The sequence below is a fragment of the Dermacentor andersoni genome, chromosome 3 (assembly GCF_023375885.2).
Source record: "Dermacentor andersoni chromosome 3, qqDerAnde1_hic_scaffold, whole genome shotgun sequence".
Taxonomy (NCBI): domain Eukaryota; kingdom Metazoa; phylum Arthropoda; class Arachnida; order Ixodida; family Ixodidae; genus Dermacentor; species Dermacentor andersoni.
In genome coordinates this window covers 6,911,061-6,925,322 of record NC_092816.1, presented here as the reverse complement: position 1 = coordinate 6,925,322, position 14,262 = coordinate 6,911,061, and the positions used below count along the sequence as shown (strand labels likewise).

At 47.8% G+C, this 14,262-nt stretch overlaps 1 long non-coding RNA gene across 1 annotated transcript; it reads left to right on the top strand.

Annotated features, from left to right (window-relative positions):
- The first annotated feature begins 8,516 nt into the window (after nt 1–8,516).
- LOC129387962 (uncharacterized) lies at nt 8,517–13,862 on the top strand. Its single transcript, XR_008615107.1, has 3 exons — nt 8,517–8,889; nt 9,728–9,839; nt 10,047–13,862. It is a non-coding gene; the product is annotated as an uncharacterized lncRNA (long non-coding RNA).
- The last annotated feature ends 400 nt before the right edge of the window (nt 13,863–14,262 follow it).

The following is a 14,262-nucleotide window of genomic DNA, read 5'->3' as shown; positions in this document are numbered from 1 at the left end:
ACACTTTTACCACAACGTTAGCGGCGAACACAGTCGGCGATCGTCGAAAATCTGATCAGCGGGTCGAGCGCGTCGGCTTTTATATAGCAGTCGTCGAATGTTCCAGACTAATCGTTGGGACCCGCGTGCCTTCCACAAAATTCTACACCCTTCGCGTCAGGCGATGAAATCAGATAACACAAGGTTCGGCGACTACAGACAGCGGATAGAAGCATCGGTAATTTTCCAAAAACTTCGGATACATGCAGGCGCGTCCCGTGCTGTGCGATAACATTTGTTAGGCGGCGAAACGTGGTCGCCAGTTAAAGGTAAGTACACGTGTCAATACCCCCCTCTTAGAAGCATCGACCCGATGCTGCAAAGAAACGAAAGTAATAAAGAAAAGCACTCATAGCAAAGAAAACAAGAAAATAAGGAAGTTCGTCAGCGTCCGTAGAAGGGTTTAAGGCGCACTACGTGGACCGCTTAAGATCGTGCGCGGCGCCACTGTGATTGCGAAATGCCGCCTGGCACGACCTCATAGTCCAGTGCGCCAATACGTCGGATGACCTTGTAGGGACTGAAATAGTGCCGTAGTAGTTTCTCACTGAGGCCTCGTCGGCGTATCGGGGTCCATACCCAAACACGGTCGCCGGGCTGGTACTCGACGAAGCGTCGTCGGAGGTTGTAGTGTCGGCTGTCGGTCCTCTGCTGGTTCTTGATCCGCAGGCGGGCGAGCTGTCGGGCTTCTTCGGCGCGCTGGAGATAGGTGGCGACGTCAAGATTCTCCTCGTCAGTGACGTGCGGCAGCATGGCGTCTAGCGTCGTCGTCGGGTTCCTGCCGTAAACCAACTTAAATGGCGTGATCTGTGTTGTTTCTTGCACCGCCGTGTTGTAAGCGAATGTTACGTACGGCAGGACCGCATCCCACGTCTTGTGCTCGACGTCGACGTACATTGCTAGCATGTCGGCGAGGGTCTTATTCAGGCGCTCCGTAAGACCATTCGTCTGTCGGTGGTAGGCCGTTGTCCTCCTGTGCCTTGTCTGACTGTATTGCAGAATGGCTTAGATGAGCTTCGCTGTAAAGGCCGTTCCTCTGTCGGTGATGAGGACTTCTGGGGCGCCATGTCGCAGCAGGATGTTTTCGACAAAGAATTTCGCCACTTCGGCTGCGCTGCCTTTCAGTAGAGCTTTAGTTTCAGCCAAGCGGATGAGATAGTCCGTCGCCACGACGATCCAGTCATTTCCGGATGTTGACGTCGGAAACGGCCCCAACAAATCCATCCCAATCTGCTGGAATGGTCTACGAGGAGGTTCGATCGGCTGTAGTCAACGTTACTAGACTAGCTTCAGTTTTAAAACTCGGCGCCGTTGCGCGGAACCGCCACCCGCCCGCGCCTTCGTGGCGCTGCAGTCGCAGCCCGGCTTGACTTCCTCACTGGCCGGCTACGCGGCGGGCCGGAGAAAGCACGAGGTGCAGCGTTGGTGTATTAACGCGAGAGCGTTAAGGAGCTCGTGTCGCAGAAAAGCCGGTGTCGTCGGTGTCGGCGTTGGCCATGAGCAATAAATACCAGAAGGCACTTCATAAATAAAAAACATCTTGCAAGATGGGCTGGGGGGAATCGAACCAGGGTCTCCGGAGTGTGAAACGGAGACGCTACCACTCAGCCACGAGTTCGCTCCTTTATAACAGGACGACATCGCCTCTAGTGAATGCGGTGTTGCCTTAGAAACGTGCCGTAGAAAGTTATACTGCGGTATATATCGGTAATTATGACCATGTAACTTACAGAAGTCGCAGTTTCACGAGTAGCGAAGTACGTTTCCGCTACATTTCTTCTGCGCACACGCAGAGCCATCTTGCGGCAAACACAGAAGACCCCCTCCTCGCAATGTACGGCGCTGCCCCGACACGTGGCGCGCCACTCGCCCCATGATCGCGTCCGGCTTCATGGCGCGTCGGGGCCTGGCTATCTGTGCCGATCGCGACGTTTGGCTGGCGTAGCGCGTTTGAGTAGACGGTGCGAACGGGGTGCGATAACGCTATCGCGTTCCACTCTTGAAGACGAAGCTTAAGCGTCCTCCAAATTTTCTGTGCTTCGTTGTTGACAGCGAATTTCAGCAAGCATGTCATCCGCGGAACTGTAGCCTTCGCCGAGTTTCTTAAGAATATCAGCAGACGAAGCCGACGTGCAGCGTACCTGGCTGCATAGGCCGCTATCGGAACGATGTCAACATTTCGGCGCACCACTTTTTCTGTGCTCCCAGCAATGCGACGCTTCGCTCGGCGTGAAACAGAGCGATTCCTCGTGCCGACCGGGAACTCTCTGCGAAATCAACGGCACGCGCTCGTGCCACTGCTCCCGCGTTCGTCGTCGTCTTCCACAGCTGGCTGCGTGGCCGTTCATCTTTCCAGCGTAGAATTTCATTTCACTTCTGTCGTCGTAATGGGGAGGCCGCGTTTACGGGGGTATGAGCCATTGCTTAAGGGAGTATGAGCCACTCATAGTCTTACGTAACGGAAAGATTTAATTTTGAAGAAATTTAATTTCGAAGAATCACAAGCGGCAAATCGCAGGCGAAGGCTGCTAACCACGCCGTCGAGCAAACTCGAGACATCGAACGCAAGCGACAACTGCAGACTGCGGGCATACCGTCAGACGTCGTTCTCTCTGTCGCAGCCGATTGTGTGTGTAACCTCATAACGGAGAAATACTTTAATGAACCCTCGGGATTAACCCAGTGATAAACACAGGGGCCGCACGTTTCAGCTTCGCTAATTAAGCATCTTCACGGAACGATAAATCCGACTTCTTTCTTTCTCTCTCTTTTCTTTTTTTGTGTGGCTTGTGTGTACAAAGACCGACCTCATCTTTCTTTTTGGAGCGCTTCTTTGGCGTGGTGAGAAGCTTCGGTGGGGATGAAGATCATCCTACAATCCCGCACTTTGGCCAGATATTCAGGCTCGTGAGCCTAAACTGCGCGAAACGTTAAGACGACACGAATACACGACATTTAAAAACGCAGCTTCTGCGCTTCGCTGTATGCGTTTCTTCCTTTCGTGCAGTTTACCCTTCTTTCAGTATTAACGAACTGGTACGATAAATCTTATTGCTGTAGGTGGATACCACTTTCTCGTGGTACCACTAATTCGGACAAAGAAGAACGCCTGCGAGCGTGAAACACGCGCAAACTGCCCGTCCGCACGAGCTCAAGGCTGTGACATAGAATAAAGAACCAACTTAGAGAAAGGAAACTGTACCTTTCGCAGTGGTTCGAAAAAAGCAGCGGCAGCGCATGGAACTTACTTAGGTGGACGCCAGATGACGTTGCTCAATCCGGAAACGGAAGTACACTTTTTTTTTAGAACAAAATTCAATATGGCCGCTTTTCGCCGGTCGCGTACGCTGGTACGCGCCGTGCTTGTCCTGCCGGCGATGCCGCATGCCTCAATGCCTTCGCTGATGCGTAGCTGGTGCGTTCTAATTGCCAGGAGCCTCTACTGACGCCCATACAAACAAGCCACAAGTGAGTCAACAGGACGTGCGATTTTATTGGCAGAAGACAAGCAGTGTACATTCTCGTAGAATAGCAGAAATAAAATTTGCATGTCGAGATACGCTGGAATCATTGACGCGAGCTCGTAAACGGTTCATCGTCGTCGTCGCACGTGGTGGTCAGGTTAACGAGCGAGAACCAGCAGCGGAAACAGATTGGACAGTGTGCCACCTGTTTGCAGCGAGAGTCGCCGTTAAAAATGCCCAAATTGCATTGCGAAGCAATCGGGTGACGCAGGCATCTGCTGCCGCAGCCTACACAGCGACATGAACTACCCCGGATTTTAGCCGTTCACTCCTTTCCAACCTGCACGTTTCATTTCTTTTGGGGGCCGCTAATGTGTGGCTCACACTTGGTGTCTCACATTGTCTCAATATGGACAAGTCCCTTTCGTGGGCATCGCTTTCATCAGCTACTTTTGCGGGCCTTTCCACCCATGTGGCTATCAACTTCATACGCATCGGACTATGTAAGCACGTATGCTGGCCTTCGTTCATGCCTAATCGCGGCCGAGAAAGGCCAGAGGCACAATTTGCCCGTGGCTGCAGCAGGAAAGGGCGAACGGGTGCACTAATCACGGTGCATGAAAATTGGGAGTCTATGTCGCTGTGCAGGCTGCAGGAGCAAATGCTTACTTCGAGAGACTGCTTCCCAATGCAACTGACCACGCCGCCACATTCGAGAAGCATAACACGGCGGCCATAACCAAGTAAGATAACATCGAAATTAAACAGCAATCAATCACCACATAAGGTTCAGACAATACATTATACATTGGCTACGAACCATATGGCAACAGTGAGCATTCACATACACGGGTCTCTTACGGTACATTCAGCCGCCCACTTACAGGCGTAATGCTTGCCTTCGTCACACGTGGTGGTCTAGTAACGAGCGACAACTAGCAGCAGAAACAGATTGGACAGAGTGTCCCACCTGTTTGCAGCGACAGTCGCTGTTAAAGATGAGCAACTTGCAGTGCGAAGCAATCGGGTGACGCAGGCATCTGCTGCCGCAGCCTACACAGCGACATGGACTGCCATCACTTTAGCATTGACTCCTTTCCAACCTGCATGTTTCTTTTCTTTCGGAGGCCGCTAATGTGTGGCTCACACTTGGTGTCCCACATTGTCTCAATATGGACAAGTCGCTTTCGTGGGCATCACCTTCATCAGCCACTTTTGCGGGCCTTTCCACCCAATTTCATGCACGTCCAACCATGTAAGCACGTATTCTGATCTCCGTCCGTGCTTAATCGCAGAAATCACGGTGTGTGTAAATTGGGAGTCTATGTCGCTGTGCAGGCTGCAGGAGCAAATGCTTACTTCGAGAGACTGCTTCCCAGTGCAACCGACCAGGCTGCAATATTCAAAAAAGATAACACTGCAACAGTAACCAAGTGACATAACAGCAAAATTAAACAGCAATCAGTCACCGCATGAGGTCCAGACAATACATTATACATTGGCTACGAACCATCTTACAGGCATAATATTTGCCTTTGTCGCATGTGGTGGTCTGGTAACGTGCAACAACCAGCGGTACAAACAGATTGGACAGAGCCTCACACCTATTTGAACCAACAGTTGCCATTGAAGATGAGCAACTTCCATTGCGTAGCTATCAGGTGACGCAGGCATCTGCTGCCACAACCGACACAGCGGCATGAACTACCCAGCATTTTAGCGTTAACTCCTTTCCAAGCTGCACATTTATTTTCTTTCGAGGGCCGTTAATGTGTGGCTCACACTTTGTGTCCCACTTTGTCTCAATGTGGACAAGTCGCTTTTGTGGGCATCACCTTCGGCAGCCATTTTTTGCGGGCCTTTCCACCCGTACGGCTACAACTTCATACACTTCGAGCCATGTAAGCACATATGCTGGTCTGCGTTTTGAGCAAATCATGGCTGAGGTAGGCCACAAGCACAATTTGCCCATGGCCGCAGCAGGCAAGAACGAACGGGGAGCACTAATTACGGTGTGTGTATACTGGGAGTCTATGTCGCTTTGCGGATTGCAGGAGCAAATGCTTACCTCGAGGGACTGCTTACAAATGCAACTGACCAGGCACCCACATCCGAGAAACGTAACACAGTTACCACAACCAAGTGGGGCAGCAAAACCAGGTTCTGCAATCAATCACTTCAGTGTAGCTTGCGCAAAGACTCAGGCTTTGAGGAAGAAGAGCAATCATCAACGAGACTAGGAATATGGAAAATGAGAAAGCTTGCATTCAAGAGAGAAGCCACTCTGCTCCGCAGGCATTGAAGGCGAAAAACAAAGAAAAGTAAAATGGTGCATAGCACATGGTGCATAGGTTAATGCAAGACGCATGCCGATGCTGCATCAGCTATTTCAGGAGAGGAATTGCGCATGACAACATACACTAGAAGATACTGCTACAGATATGTTAGGCTACTAGACAGTGACTGGTATTAAGTATCAGCGAAGAATCGGTTGACCTTTATGTTTGGATGCGGATGAATGATCTCTAACAAAAATGGGCAATGAAAAAGCTTGCATTTATGAAGAAAAATGCACTTGGCACAAACGGAATCGACATGGCTAGGAAGCTGATTAAGGGCAAACTGACGGAATTCGATCTTTTGGCCAGCGTCGTCCGTGCTTGGTCGGATGTTGCAGGTGCATCTGAAGGCGAAGAATTTCTAGAAAGTCCTTTTTGAGTTACCTGGATGACTCAGCAAAATGTCCGTGCTGGTGGCTGAAGCTCTTTTCAGTCTTAACACAGTCCTCTGTAGACTTGATATCTCATCCATATTCTTCTGCACGCGCTTCTTTGTTCGTGCTGTAAAAGCCTTGCAAATTCGGCTCCAGCCCCTTCCTGTTGGTGCAGATAGGAGCTCCTGTGATGACCAAGATGTGCTTGGCATAGACTCTGTTGGGGCAGAACGGTGCCACATGATATACAGCACAGATTAGCCAAACTCGTGTGTTTTCTTTTATGTTCGACCCAATTATACTGAACCATAAATATGAACAAACATTCATATCTGCTGCAAACAGCAAGCCAACACAGCATATATCGAACATATTTATTTCTGAACCACGTGTTGTTTACCTTGTAGTAGTAGCCAACGTCCACACAACGACCTTGTTGTAGCAGGCAGCAGCTTCTGTTTAGTGTGTGGAGTGTGTTGCTTTATACTGGTGCCGTCCTCATTACTGCATGTCTGGAACAGAAATTTTGACTGAATCATAAATTGGAAAAGCAAAACTTTGCAATATGAAAAGCAAAAAGGTGTGACATATATATTGTAACGGTTTGCGACTACAGAACACATGCAAAAGTACACTGTCTGTTCTAGGGTGCTTAAGCAGCATGTTAAACAAATATTGCTATTGTCCATAAAATTGATGTCTGCCTAACTACAATGCATGTCAACAGCTTAAGTATTATGAATATCACAAATAAGAACATTTGTGCGCTCGCTTATACACTAGAAGAGATCACACTGCTGGTTCCACAAGCAAATGCATGAAAGTCATGAAGCTATTAGAACTGATGCATTATTTTTCTGCACGAACGTGATACACCGCTTCACTACTGCGAAAATAAATGCCCCACGGTAAACCAAACTGAACAGCAAGAACATTTGGAACCAACAAGTACGAAATATGGGTGAATTATCATGCTTGCAACTGTTTAATACATTAAATTCTGTACTTTCACTTCATTTTACCAAAGGACTATTCGGTTTTGTGGATGAAAGAAGCTGCCGGCGGACTCGAAAAAAAAGTTTAATATGTATATTGATAAGGCTACTCAGTCACCTACGACCACGGCTACAATAAGATGAAAAATGAGACGCGCGTTCTGATATCTCTCTTTCTTTCCTGCTTGTGTGTGTAACGACAGCCTCGCAAGTAAAAGGTTTATTTAGGAAACAGCAACTGAGATCCTGACTGCCCATATGTAATGCAGGATCTAGTTCGTTAACTTGTGCCCGCCCGTAAGGTAATGAGACGGATGTTATACAACGATTCAAGCAGCGGTGTTAGACGACTCACCGTCATTGCCGTTGTCAGCCGCAGCAAAATCCAGCTCCCGTTTCGATGCAGACGTGTTACGAATGGCTCACGACCGAAACCCAACTTCCGGGCTTACATGTCCGCTTGCAAACACGTAACTTCACCCCAAGTTAAATAACGCCAGACATCGAAGCGCAAGAAACTAGTTTTAGAAACAAAGAAGCAGCCAGTGTAAGTGTACGAACGAATCAATCCGTGCCGCCGTGCACTCGAAAATACCGGTAAAAATTTTAAATCCAGGCCAAAGGTCACGTGAAAGATCGATGATGCTGAACGCTATTTGCGTATATAATGACGAAGAAACAATAAACTTACTAACAAAGAGTACAATATCTAATTAGCAATGATAATTTTGCCCTGTTCTTATGTAACAAAAATGATTCGGTAATTGTAAGAGAAAGTTTGTAAGATAAAATTGCGCTTATTACGACGCCTCTGCCGGGAAATCTTGGAACTAACGTAAGCATCCCGAAGTGATGCTACTACGCTGGCTTTGTTAGCAGCGGCGCGCGGTCGATTTTTTCGCCCTCTGTGGCCATTTGTTGAACTTGAGAATATGCTACCCCTGGCTGTGACGAAGCGTCTGCAGTGGAGCCCGATAGAACAGCGTTGCCCTCTGGCGGCTGTCACAGAAGTGGCGACAGCGGCTGTAAGCGCGCGGGCGGGGTGTTTTACAACTGAAGCTAGTCTAGTAACGTTGGGCTGTAGTAATCCCAGGCCCCGCACACTCTCAAGTTCAACAAATGGCCACAGAGGGCGAAAAAATCGACCGCGCGCTGCTGCTAACAAAACCAGCATAGTAATATCACTTCGGGATGCTTACGTTAGTTTGAACATTTTCCGCTGGAGGCGCCGTAATAAGTGCAATTTTTTTTGCAAACTTTCTCCTACAATTACCGAAGCACGTTTATTACATAAAAAAAGGGCGAAATTATCATTGCTAATTTGATATTGTATTCTTTGTAAGTAAGTTTATTGTTTCTTTGTCATTATAAACGCAAATAGCGTTCAGCATCATCGATCTTTCACGTGACCTCTGGCCTGGATTTAAAATTTTTACCGGTATTTTCGAGTACATGGCGGCACGGATTCATTCGTTCGTGCGCTCAGACTGGTTGCTTCTTTTTCGCTAAAACTAGTTTATTGCGCTTCGATGTCACGCGTTATTTAACCTGGGGTGAAGTGACGTGTTTGCAAGCGGACATGTAAGCCCGAAAGTTGGGTATCGGTCGTGAGCCATTCGGAACACGTCTGCATCGAAACGGGAGCTGGATTCTGGTGCGGCTGACAACGGTAATAACGGTGAGTCGTTTAACACCGCTGCTTGAATCGTTATATAATATTCGTCTGATTAACTTACAGGCGGAGACAAGTTAACGAACTAGATCCTGCGCAACATATGGCAGTCGGGATCCTCCGTTGCTGTTTCCTAAATAAACCGTTACTGGCGAGGCTGTCGTTATACACGCACAATTGGGAAAGAAAGAGCGATATCGGAACGCGCGCCTCATTTTTCATCTTATTGTAGCCGTGGCCATAGGTGACTGGGTAGCCTTAACAATATACATATAAAACTTATTTTCGAGTCCGCCGGCAACTTTTTTCGTCCACAAAATCGAATAATCCTTTGGTAAAATGATGTGAAAGTACAGAATTTAATGTATTAAACAGTTGCAAGCGTGATAATTCACTCATATTTCGTACTTGTTGGTTCCAAATGTTCTTGCTGTTCAGTTTGGTTTACCGTAGGGCATTTCTTTTTGCAGTAGTGCAGCAGTGCATCACGTTCGTGCAGAAAAATAATGCATCAGTTTTAATAGCTTCATGACTTTCATGTATTTGCTTGTGGAACCAGCAGTGTGATCTCTTCCAGTGTATAAATGAACGCACAAATGTTCTCATTTGTGATATTAATAATACTTAAACTGTTCACATGCATTGTATAGTTAGGCAGGCATAAATTTATGGACAACAGCAATATTTATTTAACGTGCTGCTTAAGCACCCTAGAACAGACGGTATATTTGCATGTGTTCTGTAGTCGCAAACCATTACAATATATATGTCACACCTTCTTGCATTTCATATTGCAAAATTGTGCTTTTTTCAATTTCTGATTCAGTCAAAATTTCTGTTCCAGACATGCAGTAATGAGGATGGCACCAGTATAAAGCAACACACTCCACACACTAAACAGAAGCTGCTGCCTGCTACAACAAGGCCATTGTGTGGACATTGGCTGCTACTACAAGGTAAACAACATGTGGTTCAGAAATAAATATGCTTGATATATGCTGTATTGTCTTGCTAGTCTTGAGATACATGCCATTTGTTTGCAGCAGAAATGAATGTTTGCTCATGTTTATGGTTCAGTATAATTGGTTCGAACATAAAAGAAAACACACATGAGTTTGGCTAATCTGTGCTGTATCTCATGTGTCACCGTTCTGCCCCAACAGAGTCCATGCCAAGCATACCTTGGTCATCACAGGAGCTCCTATCCACACCAACAGAAAGGGGCTGGAGCTGAATTTGCAAGGCTTTTACACCACGAACAAAGAAGCGCATGCAGAAGAATTTACATGAGATATCAAGTCTGCAGAGCACTGTGTCAAGACTGAAAAGAGCTTCAGCCACCATTCCACCAGCGCGGACAAATTGGCTTAGTCATCCAGGTAACTCAAAAAGGACTTTATGGAAATTCTTCGTCTTCAGATGCACCTGCAACTTCTGATCAAGCACGGACGACGCTGGCCAAAAGAGTTCCATCAGTTTGCCCTTAATCAGCTTCCTGGCCATGTCAATTCCATTTGTGCCAAGTGTAATTTTTCTTCTATAAATGCAAGCTTTTTCATTGCCCATTCTCGTTAGAGGTCATTCATCCTCATCCAAACATAAAGGTCAACCGATTCTTCGCTGATACTTAATACCAGTCACTGTCTAGTAGCATAACATATCTGTAGCAGTACCTTTTAGTGCATGTTGTCATGCACAATTCCTCTCCTGAAATAGCTGATGCAACATCGACATGTTTCTTGCATTAACCTACGCACTGTTTGCTATGCACCATTTTACTTTTCTTGATGTTTTTGGCCTTCAATGCTTGCAGAGCAGGGTGGCTTCTCTCTTGAATGCAAGCTTTCTCATTTTCCATATTCCTAGTCTCGTTGATGGTTGCTCTTCTTCCTCGATAGCCTGGGTCTTTGCGCAAGCTACACTGAATGATAGATTGCAGAATCTGGTTTTGCTGCCCCACTTGGTTGTGGTCGCCGTGTTACATTTCTCGGATGTGGGGGCCTGCTCAGTTACATTGGTAAGCAGTCTCTCGAGGTAAGCATTTGCTCCTGCAGTCCGCACAGCGACATAGACTCCCAATTTACACACCATGATTCGTGCTCCCCGTTCAGCCTTTCCTGCTGCAGCCATGTGCAAATTGTGCCTGCGGCCTTTCTCACTCGCAATTAAGCGCGAACGGAGACAAGCATACGTGCTTACATGGTCCAACGTGTTTGAAGTTCATAGCCGCATGGGTGGAAAGGCCCGCATAAATGGCTGCCGAAGGTGATGCCCACGAAAGCGACTTGTCCATATTGAGACAAAGTGGGACACCAAATGTGAGCCACACATTAGTGGCCCTCGACAGAAAAGAAACATGCAGGTTGGAAAGGAGTTAATGCTAAAATGCCGGATAGTCCATTTCGCTGTGTTGGTTGTGGCAGCAGATGCCTGCATCACTTGATTGCTTCGCAATGGAAGTTGCTCATCTTCAACGGCAACTGTCGGTTCAAACAGGTGCGACGCTCTGTCCAATCTGTTTGTACTGCTGTTCGTCGTTCGTTACCAGACCACCACATGCGACGAAGGCAAGCATTATGCCTGTAAGTAGGCAGCTGAATGTATCCTAAGAGACCCGTGTATGTGAATGCTCACTGTTGCCGTATGGTTTGTAGCCAATGTATAACGTATTCTCTGAACACTATGTGGTGAATGATTGCCGTTTATTTTTGCTGTTATCTCACTTGGTTACGGTCGCCATGTTATGCTTATCGGATGTAGCGGCCTGGTCAGTTGCACTGGAAAGCAGTTTCTCGAAGTAAGCATTTGCTCCTGCAATCTGCACAGCGACATAGACTCCCAATTTACACACCGTGATTCGTGCTCCCCGTTCAGCCTTTCCTGCTGCAGCCATGTGCAAATTGTGCCTGCGGCCTTTCTCAGTCGCAATTAAGCACGAATGGAGACAAGCATACGTGCTTACATGGTCCAACGTGTTTGAAGTTCATAGCCGCATGGGTAGAAAGGCCCGCATAAATGGCTGCCGAAGGTGATGCCAACGAAAGCGACTTGTCCATATTGAGACAAAGTGGGACACCAAATGTGAGCCACACATTAGTGGCCCTCGACAGAAAAGAAACATGCAGGTTGGAAAGGAGTTAACTCTAAAATGCCGGATAGTCCATTTCGCTGTGTTGGTTGTGGCAGCAGATGCCTGTATCACCTGATTGCTTCGCAATGGAAGTTGCTCATCTTCAACGGCAACTGTCTGTTCAAACAGGTGCGACGCTCTGTCCAATCTGTTTGTACTGCTGTTCGTCGTTCGTTACCAGACCACCACATGCGACGAAGGCAAGCATTATGCCTGTAAGTAGGCGGCTGAATGTATCCTAAGAGACCCGTGTATGTGAATGCTCACTGTTGCCATATGGTTTGTAGCCAATGTATAATGTATTCTCTGAACACTATGTGGTGAATGATTGCCGTTTATTTTTGCTGTTATCTCACTTGGTTACGGTCGCCGTATTATGCTTATCGGATGTGGGGGCCTGGTCAGTTGCATTGGAAAACAGTCTCTTGAGGTAAGCATTTGCTCCTGCAGTCCGCACAGCGACATAGACTCCCAATTTACACACCATGATTCGTGCTCCCCGTTCAGCCTTTCCTGCTGCAGCCATGTGCAAATTGTGCCTGCGGCCTTTCTCAGTCGCAATTAAGCACGAATGGAGACAAGCATACGTGCTTACATGGTCCAACGTGTTTGAAGTTCATAGCCGCATGGGTGGAAAGGCCCGCATAAATGGCTGCCGAAGGTGATGCCCACGAAAGCGACTTGTCCATATTGAGACAAAGTGGGACACCAAATGTGAGCCACACATTAGTGGCCCTCGACAGAAAAGAAACATGCAGGTTGGAAAGGAGTTAACGCTAAAATGCCGGATAGTCCATTTCGCTGTGTTGGTTGTGGCAGCAGATGCCTGCATCACCTGATTGCTTCGCAATGGAAGTTGCTCATCTTCAACGGCAACTGTCGGTTCAAACAGGTGCGACGCTCTGTCCAATCTGTTTGTACTGCTGTTCGTCGTTCGTTACCAGACCACCACATGCGACGAAGGCAAGCATTATGCCTGTAAGTAGGCAGCTGAATGTATCCTAAGAGACCCGTGTATGTGAATGCTCACTGTTGCCGTATGGTTTGTAGCCAATGTATAACGTATTCTCTGAACACTATGTGGTGAATGATTGCCGTTTATTTTTGCTGTTATCTCACTTGGTTACGGTCGCCATGTTATGCTTATCGGATGTAGCGGCCTGGTCAGTTGCACTGGAAAGCAGTTTCTCGAAGTAAGCATTTGCTCCTGCAATCTGCACAGCGACATAGACTCCCAATTTACACACCGTGATTCGTGCTCCCCGTTCACGTTCAGCCTTTCCTGCTGCAGCCATGGTCAAATTGTGCCTGTTGCCTTTCTCGGCCGCGATTAAGCACGAACGGAGACCGGCATACGTGCTTACATGGTCCGACGTGTGTGAAGTTAGGTGCAAAGGCCCGCAAAAGTGGCTGATGAAGGTGATGCCCACGAAAGCGACTTGTCCATATTGAGACAATGTGGGACACCAAGTGCGAGCCACACATTAGCGGCCCCCGAAAGAAAAGTAACGTGCAGGTTGGAAAGGAGTTAAGGCTAAAATGCCGGGTAGTCCATGTCGCTGTGTTGGCTGCGGCAGCAGATGCCTGGTTCACCCGATTGTTTCGCAGTGTTAGTTGCTCATCTTTAACGGCGACTGCCGCTGCAAACAGGCGGGACACTGACCAATCTGCATGAGCTGCTGGTTTTCGCTCGTTACTAGACCGCCATGTGTGGCGACGACGGTGAGCCGTTTACGAGCTCGCGTCAAAGATTCCAGTGTATCTCGACATACAAATTTTATTTCTGCTATTGCACGAGAATGTACATACACTGCTTGTCTTCTGCCAATAAAGTCGCACGTTCTGTTCACTCACTTGTGGCTTGTTTGTATGGGCGTCAGTAGAGGCTCTTTGCTCTCCTGGCAATTAGAACGCACCGGCTACGCGGCAGCCGAGGCGAGTACGGCGCGTACGAGCGGATACAAGCGTACACGACCGGCAAAAAGCGGCCATATTGAATGATGCTCTAAAAAAAAAAAAAAAATGCGCAATTCCGCTTCCTGTTTTAGCAGCGTCATCTGGCGTCCACCTAGGTAAGTTCCATGCGCTGCCGCTGCTTATTTTCGAACCACTGCGGAAGGTACAGTTTCCCTTCTCTAAAGTTGTTCTTTATTCTATGGTAATCCTGCTGGCCTTGTCAGTGGTGTCTTGCGTCGCTGACAGTCTCGGCATATCTTGACGTAACGGGCGACGTCGGCGGTCAGACGCGG